At 41.6% G+C, this 13,307-nt stretch overlaps 3 protein-coding genes and 1 non-coding gene across 6 annotated transcripts in view; 3 read left to right on the plus strand and 1 right to left on the minus strand.

Moving 5' to 3' along the window:
* LOC126561246 (inositol 1,4,5-trisphosphate receptor) overlaps window positions 1-13,307 on the plus strand; it is a 437,037-nt gene that overhangs the window by 396,811 nt on the left and 26,919 nt on the right. The window lies entirely within an intron of this gene.
* The window catches only part of LOC126561609 (protein wech), a 374,746-nt gene that overhangs the window by 298,081 nt on the left and 63,358 nt on the right, over window positions 1-13,307 (minus strand). The gene's annotated exons all lie outside the window — the stretch shown is intronic.
* The window catches only part of LOC126563378 (programmed cell death 6-interacting protein), a 292,351-nt gene that overhangs the window by 125,085 nt on the left and 153,959 nt on the right, over window positions 1-13,307 (plus strand). The gene's annotated exons all lie outside the window — the stretch shown is intronic.
* On the plus strand, window positions 6,837-6,909 carry Trnat-ugu (transfer RNA threonine (anticodon UGU)). The gene has a single exon. It is a non-coding gene; the product is annotated as a tRNA-Thr (tRNA).

Genomic DNA, 13,307 nt, shown 5'->3' on the forward strand with positions numbered 1-13,307 from the left:
CCCTAAATATGGGTTTCTGGTTGGTGTCTATGTAGTGGAAAGAATTTTGCATGTGAAGTTTAAGTAGATTCAGGAAAAAAGTAAAATAGTGAAGCATTTTCAATGTAATTACGTGAACGTAGTTTAGAGCTATGTCGTGCTACACTTTAAAAAAAGTAAAAGCCTTTGTAAATGTGGTTCCCTGCTTTTTTGCACTGAATGGTGAGAAGAGGAACAAACGGGCACCATCTCAAGGCTGTTGTTCCTGTTTTCGCCCCTAAAAAGTGCATCCGTGTACGCACACATAGAAGCTGCTAGAATACAGGCTCCACCAGGTGAGCTGAATTGTAACGGTGTGACGACAGCACAGGGTGGCCTGTTGTGTTGGGTTCTATTTCTTCCATGGAACACCGTTGTACGCGCGTGTGTTACAGGTGTGTGCAGTGCGGTTGTGCATACGTGTTACCTTAACGTCTCGCCCAGGGCCGGAATTCGATCATAGTAGCCGTTTGTTCGGTTGTTTCTTTCTTTTTGGGGAATCGCCATGTTTCCCGAAACGGTGAAGTGAACGGTGAAGCAAGTGAAATCTTTCAACCTCCCGGGAGAGCGAGCCCCACAATTACAGTCCCAAATCCTCGCTGGAGGAATTTCTGGGCTTCCCAACATCATCATCTGGGCTGTGTGCGCGGATAGCACGCCGTTGTTCCCGCACAGTGAAAGAATGAAATGCGAGAGAGGGAGATTGTGAGCCGTTAGCAAGCGTGTGCGAGCGTGAGTGAGTGAGAGCGATAAGGTGTGCTACTGGGTGATGACCCCCCCCCCCCCACTTTTTCTCTTTCGCGGCATCAACCAGTTCCATGAAGTGTTTCGGAATCGTCGGTGAAGGAATCTTGGAAATCTGGTCGGAATCGAAGGTCTCAACGAAAGTGTGCGTTTTTGTTGTATGCACACACACGCACACACGAGCGGTTAGCAAAGTGATATTGTGAAAGGTACTACCTCGATTGTAGTGTGCGTATTTTTTTTTGCCTATGTTGTTTTGTTCTACCGGTGGAGTGGCAACACCCCACACTCCCACAGCCCGCTGTGTGGCTTTGCATCGACCACCCCGCGCGGGGAGGTTTCGATGCTTCCGTTATCGGCGTGAGTAAGCGGTGCGTGAGTTAGAGTTGAACTCTGCTTCTCATCTCGCAGCCTATTCAGCGGTGAGCGAACGAACGAACCATCGATCTCTCGCGCCGAGCGTTTGTTTATCCCGTTCATTAGCGTGTGCTTCTTTGCCACCTTTTTTCCACTTCTAACGCGAAACCGCAAACTGGCACCTATCCCCCTCCCCTTCTTCTCCCCGCTCCAGCACCCACTTTGTCCTACGTACCGCCCGCGGACGCACAAAAAAAAAAAACACTTTACGCGTGCGACTCCTTTCGTACGTCATTCTCGCGTTTACAACAACCGAGGGCGCAATCGGAAAGGGCGGAAGCAGAAACCCCCCGCGAGATATGGTGTGTTTGACTTCTGATGCCGAGTCTTTCTAACTTAATGCATTCATTTTAAAAGGTTTAAGCATCACAAACACTCGTCCCTGCAATAGCGTACCTTCAAGAGACGGAAATGATTTTTTAGAAGCAGTTTTTTTTTCACAGGTAAGTTCCAATGTAATGCTAAATACGGGTTTTAAAACTGTCCAGAACAATCATCATATAGTAGCATTTTTAACCAACATAGTGTCGTGGAGTGAATGAGATTTGATTTATTTAATCGTCATTAAAATCGTTAAATCAACCCTTTCATAAAATGAATTTAGTCCGTTAAAGAGTTTCAACACCAAAAAAAAAAAAAAAACGTTCAACGCCCAAAACAATGCCCGCACTAAGGGACTTTAGATTAACGCAACCTCAGGAAAGTTTATTAAAATAATACCGAAAATTTTTAGCGTCCAGAGCTTTACTAAAACACAGCGTCCAGAGCTACACTAAAAACACATTGTAGACATCTTGATGGTAGTCTGATACAAACTAATAAAACGACAAAATGGTGGTTCCAATCAGGACAAATATGAGAAGATCATTGAGATTGACTATGAGAAAGACTCTTGGAATCTTGTATATGCCTCGGCATACGAGACCCCATACGAGAAAAGACATTTTGTATTATGAGTCTCCTTCCACGACTGGATTTCTTCTTCTTCTTGGCCTGCTCAGGATTGAGCACGCCGCGTCGACATGGCCAGGTCTCCAATCAGTTTCCAGGAAACTCGGTCTAGGGCTGCAGTCTTCCATCCACGGCTGCATCCGATCTCCGACAGGTTAGACTCCACTTGATCCAGCCAACGAGCTCGTTGTGATCCTCTACGCCTCGTACCGAACGGGTACGAGAGCCTTGGTGGGGTGTACCGGACTCATGCCCCACCAAGAAGGTGCTCGTTAGTGGCATACTCATCACGTGCCCCAGCCAACGTATCCTTCCGGCTTTGACTACCGTCAGGATATCAGCACCGTAGTAGGCACGATTCCCCTTAGGATTTCGCTGCTTACGTTGTTGTCCTAAGTTACGATCGTACCAAGGTAGCAGAACTCCTCTACCACCTCGAGATCGTCGTCGTCAACTGATCGGTCAGAGTCTCCGGCAAGCAGGCATTTAGTCTTCGTCGCATTGATGCTCAATCCAATTCTATTGGCCTCGCGGTTCCGTCGGATCCGAGTCCACGATTCAGAAAACGGATCCGAAGTTGTACAAACAATGCACTGTTGAGAAGGAATCTCTTAGGCGACGCCCCTCGAAACATTGTTTCGGCCACCTTAATTTCGGCTCTAACCAGCAACACCCATTTTTTCCGTACCAAAGGCTCGTTATGTTCATAAAGAGCTGCTCATTTTGTCTCACTTTCTACGAGAAATCTGCGTGAAATTTTCACCCATCGAAAAGATGTCATCTTAGGCGGATTTTTTTGGGATTTTATTCACTTTTTTATGTTCCGATTCTCTTTTATGCTACCTTCCATCTAATACGGATACCCTTACTCGATTTATTGAAATTAAAAGTTTTATAATAGTTATGGATGGTTACACATTTTTTAAACATGATTATTTACTACTTCATACTGCTTCAATTATTATGAAGAGATTGGATTATAACAAAAAAAACACATAATAGATAATTCTAGTCTTCAATATTTATTTATTATTTTTTATGTTCATGTATACACTAAAAATTCGAATTTTACTAGATAGATAAGGGTTGCGTCCACAATGAAGTTCTTTAAAATTAAGCAAAAACTTGAAATATATTATGCAAACAGATATTTTTTGTAAAAATAATCTGCAATATGCGGAAGCAGTTTAATTTAGTAAAATTTGCTTATTGCTTTTGTGGTAATTATGATTCCTACAATCTTCACCGTCTTTCATCAGGGCCTTCTCCCACCAAGCGTTAGAATTCGTGTGTTGGAGCCGAAGGTGAGAAAAGGGCATTACGTATTACGATTCGTCTCACCGCGTTGCACAGACGGTGAGTCGAGATGTCCATCAGTGATCCATCAACAACCTAGCGTCCACGTGATGCTGTTTAGTGCTGTAATTGCAATCATTATCAGTGTTGGCAGGACAGGAACGTTTTGCGGCTATTTGTTGCTGTACAAGTGTCGAACAGAATCGATCGCTCGTTTATTTTGCTCGGAGCATAGAAGTGTGCGTGAGCAAATGTATCCGTATATTTGCTCAACAATTATTTTGTGTTGCGAAATTGCTTGTGACGATTTCGTTGGATGGTCGTCCAATTTTCTGTTGGAATCGTATTCATTCTTGTACGCTAAATAAAATTGGTATGTTGTGCGAAAATGATTCTCCAGCAATACGCTCCCTTTTGTGCGTATTAGTGTGTTTTCGAACTACATAATCCCATGTGTGATTTTCCCGCTGGCCAATAAAAGACTACACAAAGCGCCAGCTGCTGCAAATGTGGTTGGGGAAAAAATTGTCATAAAAACAAACTCAAGTGATAAGAACCTCCGCGTTCACTGAAACGAAGCTACAATCATTTCAACCAACGCAAATGTTACTCAGCTGGCTGGCTCCGCTGGCTGAATATGTTCAATAAACACACACACACACACCGAGTACATTAGTCACTGTTTGTTTTTGCTTTCCAATGCGATCTTTAGTAACGTGCTACGTTTTTTCTTTTAAGGAATACTTTTGCCAAAACAGGGTGAGGAATGTAATGCAAAAACTATAATGTGTGTGGTCACATTAGTACTGTCCTTTACGCTTGTTTTGGCATTCGAATACGATTGCATTCGCTATCACGTTCAAGGTCTATCGCTTGCAATGGTTTATCAGTGAGTATGACAGTGCAGTTGGGCAAAGTGTTGGTAGCATCAGCTTTGAAGTGTTATTGAGCTATTAAAACGCGCTATTAACGTGGTATAACCTTTCCCCCAAAAGTGGTTTCACGTATCATTTTTTTATTTTATCTTCTGTCGGTTGGGTATCGTTAAGTGGTTTGATGCGTTGAAGCACACGAAATTGGTTTCAAGTGGATCCTCGTTATGGAAAATTTTGTTATAGTTAATTTAATTCAAGTATATGATTGATCTTTTCCACCTTATAAGATGGGTGTTACGGTGTTTCTGAGCCGTTTATTTTTCCTCAAAAGAGGATGAAATCTTCCTTGGAAGCATTTTAAATTCCATCCATGAGTCCATGCTTTTATAGCTGTCTGGTTTGACCAAGAAAACATGAACTCATGGCCTTCGGAGGAGATTGCAACACGGACTCAAAGTGTTGTTTAGTTTTTAAATCACTTGTTCCATCTTCTCTGTGTCACAGCTTCACACACCAGCGAAAAGAACAACCAAAGGAAGGAACTAAAAATCTATAAATTTAACCCACCCAACAAGCATAATCCTTTTTATACGGCTGGATTTGATCCGAAAGTGCAGGATTGGGTATGTGTGTGTGTGTGCTCACTTGGATCGATATCCCATAATTTGCTGCTTGACGCTTCCGGGGGTCGATCAAGTCTCGTTTGGTTTGATTAACTTTTTCCCCATTGTTGGGATAGCTGCCCTTTGGGGCCATTGCTAGGGTTTTAGGTGATGTGACCTTGTGTGAGGGATGTTCATAAACATAGTTTGGTCTTTTGTAAGGCCCCCAAGGCTCCAAAGAAAGTTTTATTAGACAGAAGGATGATGAAGTGTACATTTCCCAATTTCTTTTCAAATTCTTTTGTAATTTTACTCGTAAGCCCAACAATTCACTTACTTATCGGGCGGTCATGGCACCGGCGACTATCCAATTAAATATTACGGCCTGTTAGGACCTTCCACGCCTTGTTTGCCTGTGGGAGCGGCCCCAAAAGGGCTTTACGGGCTGGATCGTCCGTTGTCCTTTTACTGAGCTGATCAGCTCACCGGAAGTTGCACGATCGTTATACCACCGTACAGCTCCTTGAACTCATCATGAGGCGCCAAAGCACAACAGTAACCCTCTAATATTGATTTTATCGTTAAAAACTTGTTCTAAAATATATATTTTTTTAAATAAAAATATTTAGAGGAAAGGAATTACGTTGAATCATCGATTGTTGATCAACAATCATCATCGTTCCAGGCATTGCATCAACAAGGATGTTCTGTCAAAAAATTTTAATGAATTTTAAATGATTTATTATTGTTGCTTTACTCCAAACGTCGCTTTCCTGATTGATAATGGGCTTACATTGTGAAAATGTTTGATTTTTAGCGTAAAGTATAATTTGCTTTCGGAAATTGTCTCCTTTCTTCTTGGAGCAAGAGATTAAATTGCATTCGTTTTAAATCACTTCCACTTAAATTAAATTTTTCCAAAAGTTCGAGACAGCTATTTTACATCCACCCCCGACATTATTGTCAGCGGAATGATCTCAACCATTTCTTACATCAAAAAAGGAAGAATGTCTGCAAATACAAATGACAAAAGCGTCGCCAACACGCACACTTTCTCCACTGAAGAATGTTCCTTTTCTTTCGGCACATTTGTGTGGAACTCGGTACCGTCCCGCCATCGGCGTGTGACGAAAGAGCGTCCTCGTTCCGTTTTGTTCCATGATGGAAGAGTTGCACGATGTGTGCAATGCAAGCGCGTGTCATAGTCTCCGCCGTCGGGACTATTTGCGAATGTTTCTCGCACAATATTAATTTCTTTTGACGCTCTGTGAGACGTTAAATTAAAGGAATATTTCAAACACCGCCAGTTGCCATAGTGCATTGTTTCTGCAGAGGTGGTATAAGCTGGTAAATTTGCTGCTGGACATGAGCCTGGTTGAATATATTTTCGTACTTGTGGCAGTTGCAACTAACGCAACTTCTTCACTTCGCTGCTGCGACTCGTTCGTGTGGTACGTTTTCTTTACGACCTTTTGGCCAGTGACCCTGTGGCCTCGCATCTCGTTAGCGCCACTGTTCAACCGTTCAACAGATGATAGATGGCGTAGAGAAGGGAATTCTAGAGCAGAGATAGTATTTTATTCGAGTAGCGTGGTGTGCCGGTTGGGTAGCTCTTACCATCACAATACCACGAAAGCCCAAAGCTAAGTTTAAAAATGGCAGACATTGGAAGAAGAAGAAGAACTTTAAATCGATGAGCCCTAGCATTTTGTTGAGTTTGTGTGTGTGCGTGTGTGTGCGTAATAGCACGAGACATGATAAACTAGAGCACGTAGATGATCTAAACGAGGCAACAATCGGAACGATTTTACTGGCAACGGAACTGGTATGGTGAGAAAAAGCTCTAAATTGAACAGCTGCGACTGGAATGTCTATCCAGGGGTAGGGTTGCAGCTCGAATCAGCAGACAACGAAATGGTTGGCTGTCATCAGTGCCTCTTTAGCTCAGTTGGCAGAGCGCTGGTCTTGTAAACCAGCGGTCGTGAGTTCGATTCTCACAGGAGGCAGTCAAATAGAGAAGAAGACACACATGGGTCTTATTTTTAAAACACAAGAGAGAACTTCGACCGTGTATTTTTACTTTAATTTTAAGTGTTGGTTTAATAAAACGCCTGATCATCTCTTACAAACGGAAAAATCTCAAGACAAGCATGTGAATACAAACGGAAGATAAAAAGTTGCATTATGAAACGTTCGTGAAGCAATTTTTTTCGTTAAATCTTCAAAATCAATCTGTCAAAATGATGAAACCAACTCAAATAGTACCAAAAGTATTAACAATTGTTCTTTTTGTGAAGATTGTTGTTTTTTTTTTGTCAAATCATGTGAGCGATGATAGCAGTAGTGTTGATGAAAGAACAGAAGATCTTATTAAACAACTGAACTTTTGTGAAATTTTTGTGTAAAACCCGTTTGATATGTTCTCGAGGATGTTCTTTTCAGATTTCAGAAAGTTTTTCCGTGTATTGAAGGAAATTTTCTTCGATATTCTTAATGAGGTTGAGCCAAAGTGTCCGCCTGTAAGGGCAAAAGTGTTTAAATATTTTGGAAGAAGTGTTTTCGCCTAAATAAATTTCTATAAATGGAATGAAATGAGCAGCAAGATGCTCGACGATACTTTTTTCCCGTCCTTTTCTTCGAGGATATCCTTACTGAAGTAAAATATTCACGTTTTGGTTGGCACTGCTTAAGAAAACGAACTGGAAACATACAGAAACCAGTGAGTTTGGCGCCTTTCCGTTTCGAATTGGTGACGGAAAACAGTTTGATGAATACGATTCTCCGTTTGTGTTAGATAATACAAATTCTTGGCAGTTTACTTGTAAGTTTGCCTTTCGTTAAGTTTTTTTTCAATCGACAAACCAAACGGCTGTCATTATTCGAATCTTCCGTTTTTGACAACTTGTTTTGACAATTTGTATTTGATAATCAGCCCTAATATCGCAATTATTATCTCTTAATTTGTGCATCAGAAGGTGAATATCTTAAGTAAGATTACACCGTATTTTGCTTCTCTGTTGCATGGCTTCAAAACTCCAGCCATTTCAATATAATCATTTGTACAATTCGCTTTAATTTTAAATTTAATCGCCAATCGTTGTTATTTATGTTTGCTTCTAATTCCCATATGATTCATGATTTGTTTATTTTCTGTTTTATGTTTAAACATAATTTTGTGCAATACCCAACTAAAACTTTATTTCAAGATGAATGGAAACAATGCATGAGAAATTTTGGAACTTACTACTTACTTACTTACTTATCAGGTGCTACAACCGCTTTGCGGTCTTGGCCTGCCTCTGCATAATCTGGAACCACCCACGGTCCGCCAATTCGTTATCCCGGCCTTGATGGCGGATGATTACACGCCATCCTCTCACCTCAATCTGGGACTAAAAAAACGGTCTAAAAGGACTTTTTGAGCTGGGTCGTCCGGTGCCATGCGTATAACATTGCCAGCCCATCGCAGCTCGTCATTGTAGCGGCTCCCCTATTGACCTTCCACACATACGGGGCCTACAATCCTTCTGAGCATCTTCCTCTCGAACGCGGCTAAGAGGGCTTCATCTGTTTTGGACAGGGTCCATGTCTCAGAGGCGTATGTGAGTACTGGGACTATAAAGGTACGATAAGAGTCCCAGCTTCGACCGTCGCGAAAGCTTTTTTGAGGTGAGATGTCTCCTCAGGATGTAGAATGACCGGCTGGCCGCCAGCATCCTAAAGCGCAACTCTTTCTCTGTGCTGTTTTCGGTGCTGACTTTTGACCCGAGATAGGTGAAGTTTTGGACGACTTCAAATTTGCGATCACCTATCCGTAAATCACCTCCACGTAGTTCCGGATTTCTTAGTAGGGCAGCTGAGAGCGCCAACATCAATTTGGTCTTTGCCTCGTTAATCTGCAATGCGAGGTTTTCTGCCGCCTGGTCGATCCTTTGGTAGGCCTCTGCTACCTGGGAGAGCCGCAGACCAATGATGTCTATATCATCAGAATATGTCAGGATCTGGGTTGACTTATAGAAGATTGTTCCCGAAATCTCCACCTCCGAGTCACGGATGGTCCTCTCTATCGCCAAGTTGAATAGGAGACAGGCGTGCGCATCTCCTTGACGCAGGCCTTTGGTGGTAGCAAAGGACCATGAGAGTTTTCCATCCACCTCCACCTGGCATGTAACGTTGGTCATGCTAATTCTAACAAGCATGATCAGTTTGGCCGGGATTCCAAAAGAGCATGGCCTCGTAGAGTTTTACCAAGCGGAGAGATCGGGAAAACGGAAAGAAACTTAAACTACTTACGTTTGTTGAGTAAACATTTTCAGGATTTGAAAATGTTGTGACATGTGACAAAATATCTGTTTGAGTTATTTTGTCAGGACTTCTTGTGTTGGCTAATGTGTTGGCATCGTCTAATAGCTAATGGTAATGGTCGGAGAAGAAAAAAACGTAGAATACTTAAACAAAACACTGTTTTCAACAGAAAATAATGAGGAAATTAAGTAGTGAGGACATATTTAGCCGTCAGTTCTTTTTTTTTTATTCATAAAGGACGTCCAGGCCGAATTGCTAGCCATCAGTACTTCGCAAGCTTAGTTTTGATCTGTATTTTAAAAGCAATACGTAGGCTGGTATTTATATTTCTGGTCTAATTATTAAAATGCAAACATTCATCATCAAAAATTATTTTAATCTCCAGCATGATTCATACACTGTTGTATGTGCTTAAACCAATTGTCGAAGCTCTTTCTCCACTCTGATGGAGATTCCTCCAAAACGTGGTTTTTGAACGCTTCAACAGCATCTTCTGGGGATAAAAATCGTTGACCACACATTTAATTCTTGATCTGCGAGAATGAAAAGAAATCATTGGGTGCGCAAGTCCTATAGGGAGGAGATGATCCATCAATTCGCTATAGGGCGGAGATGACCCATCAATTCGTCGTTTTGGCCGGTCAAATGAGCAATGGTTTGAGCCGATGTGTGACAGCTCTCATCGCTCATGCAGAAGAATGAACCGTTTTATTCGTTTTTCGAATATCTCACAAGACTTTTGGCAAACAAATTGTGGTGCAGCATTCAGAATTTATCGTCCTACGTTGCTCAAGTGGAAAAGTCGCCACATGACGCCACAGTTTTGCCGTATAAACAGTGCTTCTTCCACGGATAACTTTCGTTGGATTTGGTTCGTCGTTGCAGACCCACACGGTCGATTGTTGCTCTGTTTCGGAGTCATACGCATAGATCCATGATCTTATAAACTTCTTTTGAAGCACCATATTCGTAATTTTTCAACATTTCCTTGTACCAATCGACACGAGCCTTTTTTTTTTTGAGCGATTGTCAACTTGTGCGGGATCCAACGACAACATTTTTGTTTGTTACGGCTAGGTGTTTGTGCAAAATAGTGTTTAAGCTGGTGGAAGAAAAGCCCAAAGATGCCTCTATCACGCAGTATGTCACATGACGATCTTGTGCAATTTGATCTCGAACGGCATCAATGTTTCCAGGCACAACGGCCGGACAAATTCGTCATTGAGCGAGCGTCGGCCATGATTAAATTCATTATGCCAGTTTTTAACAGTGCTATAGGATGGTGCTTCTTCGCCATACAAAGATTTGAGTTCTTCAAAGCAGTCTTGTCTTGTTAGTCCACGTCGAATGTTGTAAAAATAATCGCACAAAAATGTTCACTGGTCTATTTAATTTTTTTTTTTTTGCAAAACTGATTTGTTCTAGTCAATGTAAACTTCAAAAATTATGGTCGTACGTTAAAACGTTATGAGTATGATTATGCTCCAAAATATCAGATTGCATCTGGCAACACTTTGTGTGGCCTGGGCCAGAAATATATGTAGAAGCCCACGTATTTATATAGTAAAAGTTTATTTAATTATATCACCAATCTTTAATTCTAACCTCCGCCATTGTGAACCTCTTTCTTTTTTATATAGTTTTGCCTAATTACCCTTTAATTCTGACATTTTTACATTATTTTTATTTACTACATCTGCAGAAAGGTTACGGAGCGTGTTTTCCTTCGGCAAATTTAAAATTTCTCTCCATTTTTCTCCATCTGTAACATTCTGTAGATTCACCCAACACGAAACATGCAGAACGAGCTCAACGGAGTTGGAAACAATCGGAAATTTCACTGCATAACTTTTCTTATGCAATAATTTCTTGCTTTTCTTTTCCACCATCAAACGACACACCTGTACCGCACCTGAGAAAGAGTTCGGTTCATGAACATGAAAATATATGTTTTTATTCCGATGTTTCGGAAGCATACCGTCCGTGTTGCTGCTGCTGGCCCCTATTTTCAAGCCGACGTTTAAAGTCGAAAGTTCGTGTTAGAATTGGCAAACAGCTGCAGAACCGTCGTCGGCCGGGGTGCGGTGTACACATGGTAGTTTGTTTGTTTATGTTTTGTTTCGATTCTCGACCAAAGCAAATGGAACTGCTGCTGTTACACAGAGGTTACACAGTTGGCTTGAGGTGGATGTTCAAAGGTGAACCAAAAATCCAACGTTCAATAGAATTCCGATGGCGGCGCAGCACCGCAAAGCAACAAAACCAAGAAATCGAATAAGCAACAACAACAAAACACCCGCCCTCGGTGGATGGGTGTATCAATTTGGACCGAGTTTCCCGGTGTTGAATCGAAATTAGAAAACGCCACACTGGTGGGACCGGGGTGCTGAAAAATGAAATGAACCTTTGCTCATAAATTGCCACCTCAGGGCATCGGTTACCCGATCGGTGTGCGCCTGGGCGTTTTTTTTTTTTCCTACGATCGGGATGGAGAAGTGAAAATCGTCGAGTTGTGGAGCGAGAAAATCTTCCGCCTACATTCGGCCAAATTCAATTTATTTCTTTTGCGTATTGTACGCTTTTCGTTGTGCGAGATCTGGAAGCTGGAGGAATCTGCACGACGCCATAATGTGAGTGTTCGATGTAAGAATGGATGGATGGTTTGGTTCGGTTTTTGTTTGTTTATTTGATCGCTGGTAAGCAGCAATTCTTGAGTGGTACGATTTTGTGTAACGCCAATTGGCTGGAGTGCCGCACTGGTAAGATGAGACTAGTACAAAATATCATCCACAGTAAATAAGGAAATGTAGTAAAATGTGATTTGCTGGTTTAAATTCTAGGACATTTGGAAATGCAAGAACTTTTAACACTTGGTTTGTCTGCCAACTGACTACGCATACACACTTATCTTTATTTATCTATTAAAAATTATATTAACCTAAAGCTAGCGGGGTGTGGAAGCAATTACTTACTAAAGAGATGACCGCAAACTGGAACGGAAGGATGAAAGTGAGAGGTGAAAATCAAATATGTGCGAAGCCTTGGAATAAGCACAGAGGCACGAATGCGAAGGGAACGGTTAGGGAACATAGAATCTATACAATCGAGCAAAAGGAAAGCGACAAAGATGATTCTTCCACCCTCTTAATCGGACAGCGTGAAGGCGGATCGTCTAATTAATTTTCGCACAGCAAATCTGGTAAAGGATATCTGCCCCCGCTCGTTTCGGTCCATGTGGATCCGAACCGTTGGTGACCAGATTACTGGACAATACTCCAGCAATGACCTGACAAGCGAGCAGTACAGCGCTTTCAAACACAGAGGATCAGAGAAGTCACGAGCAATAGGCTTCAAGATATTTATTGCTTTACAGGCTCTAGCAAGCATAGAGTTGATGTGGAACGTTAGGGCAAGACCAGAATCTGGTCCAGCACTGAACGGGTTGGGTCGTAATATCGTGATTAGACGACCGTATCCGTCGTTGCCTGAAGGAGATGATTGTATAGCCGAAACAACCCTTTAATTCAGACTTCGTTTGTATTTCAGACACAGAGATCTGAACATAATTCTGAATATTTTCATCTCGAACGTTGTTCTGAACTTTGTTGGATTTTTTCAGGTATTACAGTTAATGCTAAACTTGGGCTTTAAAGGTTCTAGGTCACGCCGTCTGTCGAATGACTGACAAGACTCGTAGATACGCAGAAATTCGTCCTAAAGTACGAATTTATTGATTCGATTTGAAAAAAAAACCTCAAGGCTACAGCCTCGGTCATGCGAAAGGTGATTTCAGTAATTGAAAATTCGACCCGTCAGCTTGATATGGGATTTATTAGCAGAGTTCGGTTGCTGCTTCCTAAGGAAAATTAAGGACTTTTGAAGTCTATGCCATCAACTCAGGTAAAGATATTGATTGTCAGATAGAAAAGGGACGCGTTTTACATTTTGTAACGCTAACGATCAATTATCTTGGTATTATTTAGGGATCCAGAATTGAAAATTGAGTTTTAAACTTTTGTATCCAGTATTTCATCGTTTTCTAAATGTTTACTGCCTTTTGTATGCATTTTCTGCTTGACAATAGTAAACGAAACGAAAA

This window comes from Anopheles maculipalpis, chromosome 3RL (assembly GCF_943734695.1).
Source record: "Anopheles maculipalpis chromosome 3RL, idAnoMacuDA_375_x, whole genome shotgun sequence".
Classification (NCBI taxonomy): domain Eukaryota; kingdom Metazoa; phylum Arthropoda; class Insecta; order Diptera; family Culicidae; genus Anopheles; species Anopheles maculipalpis.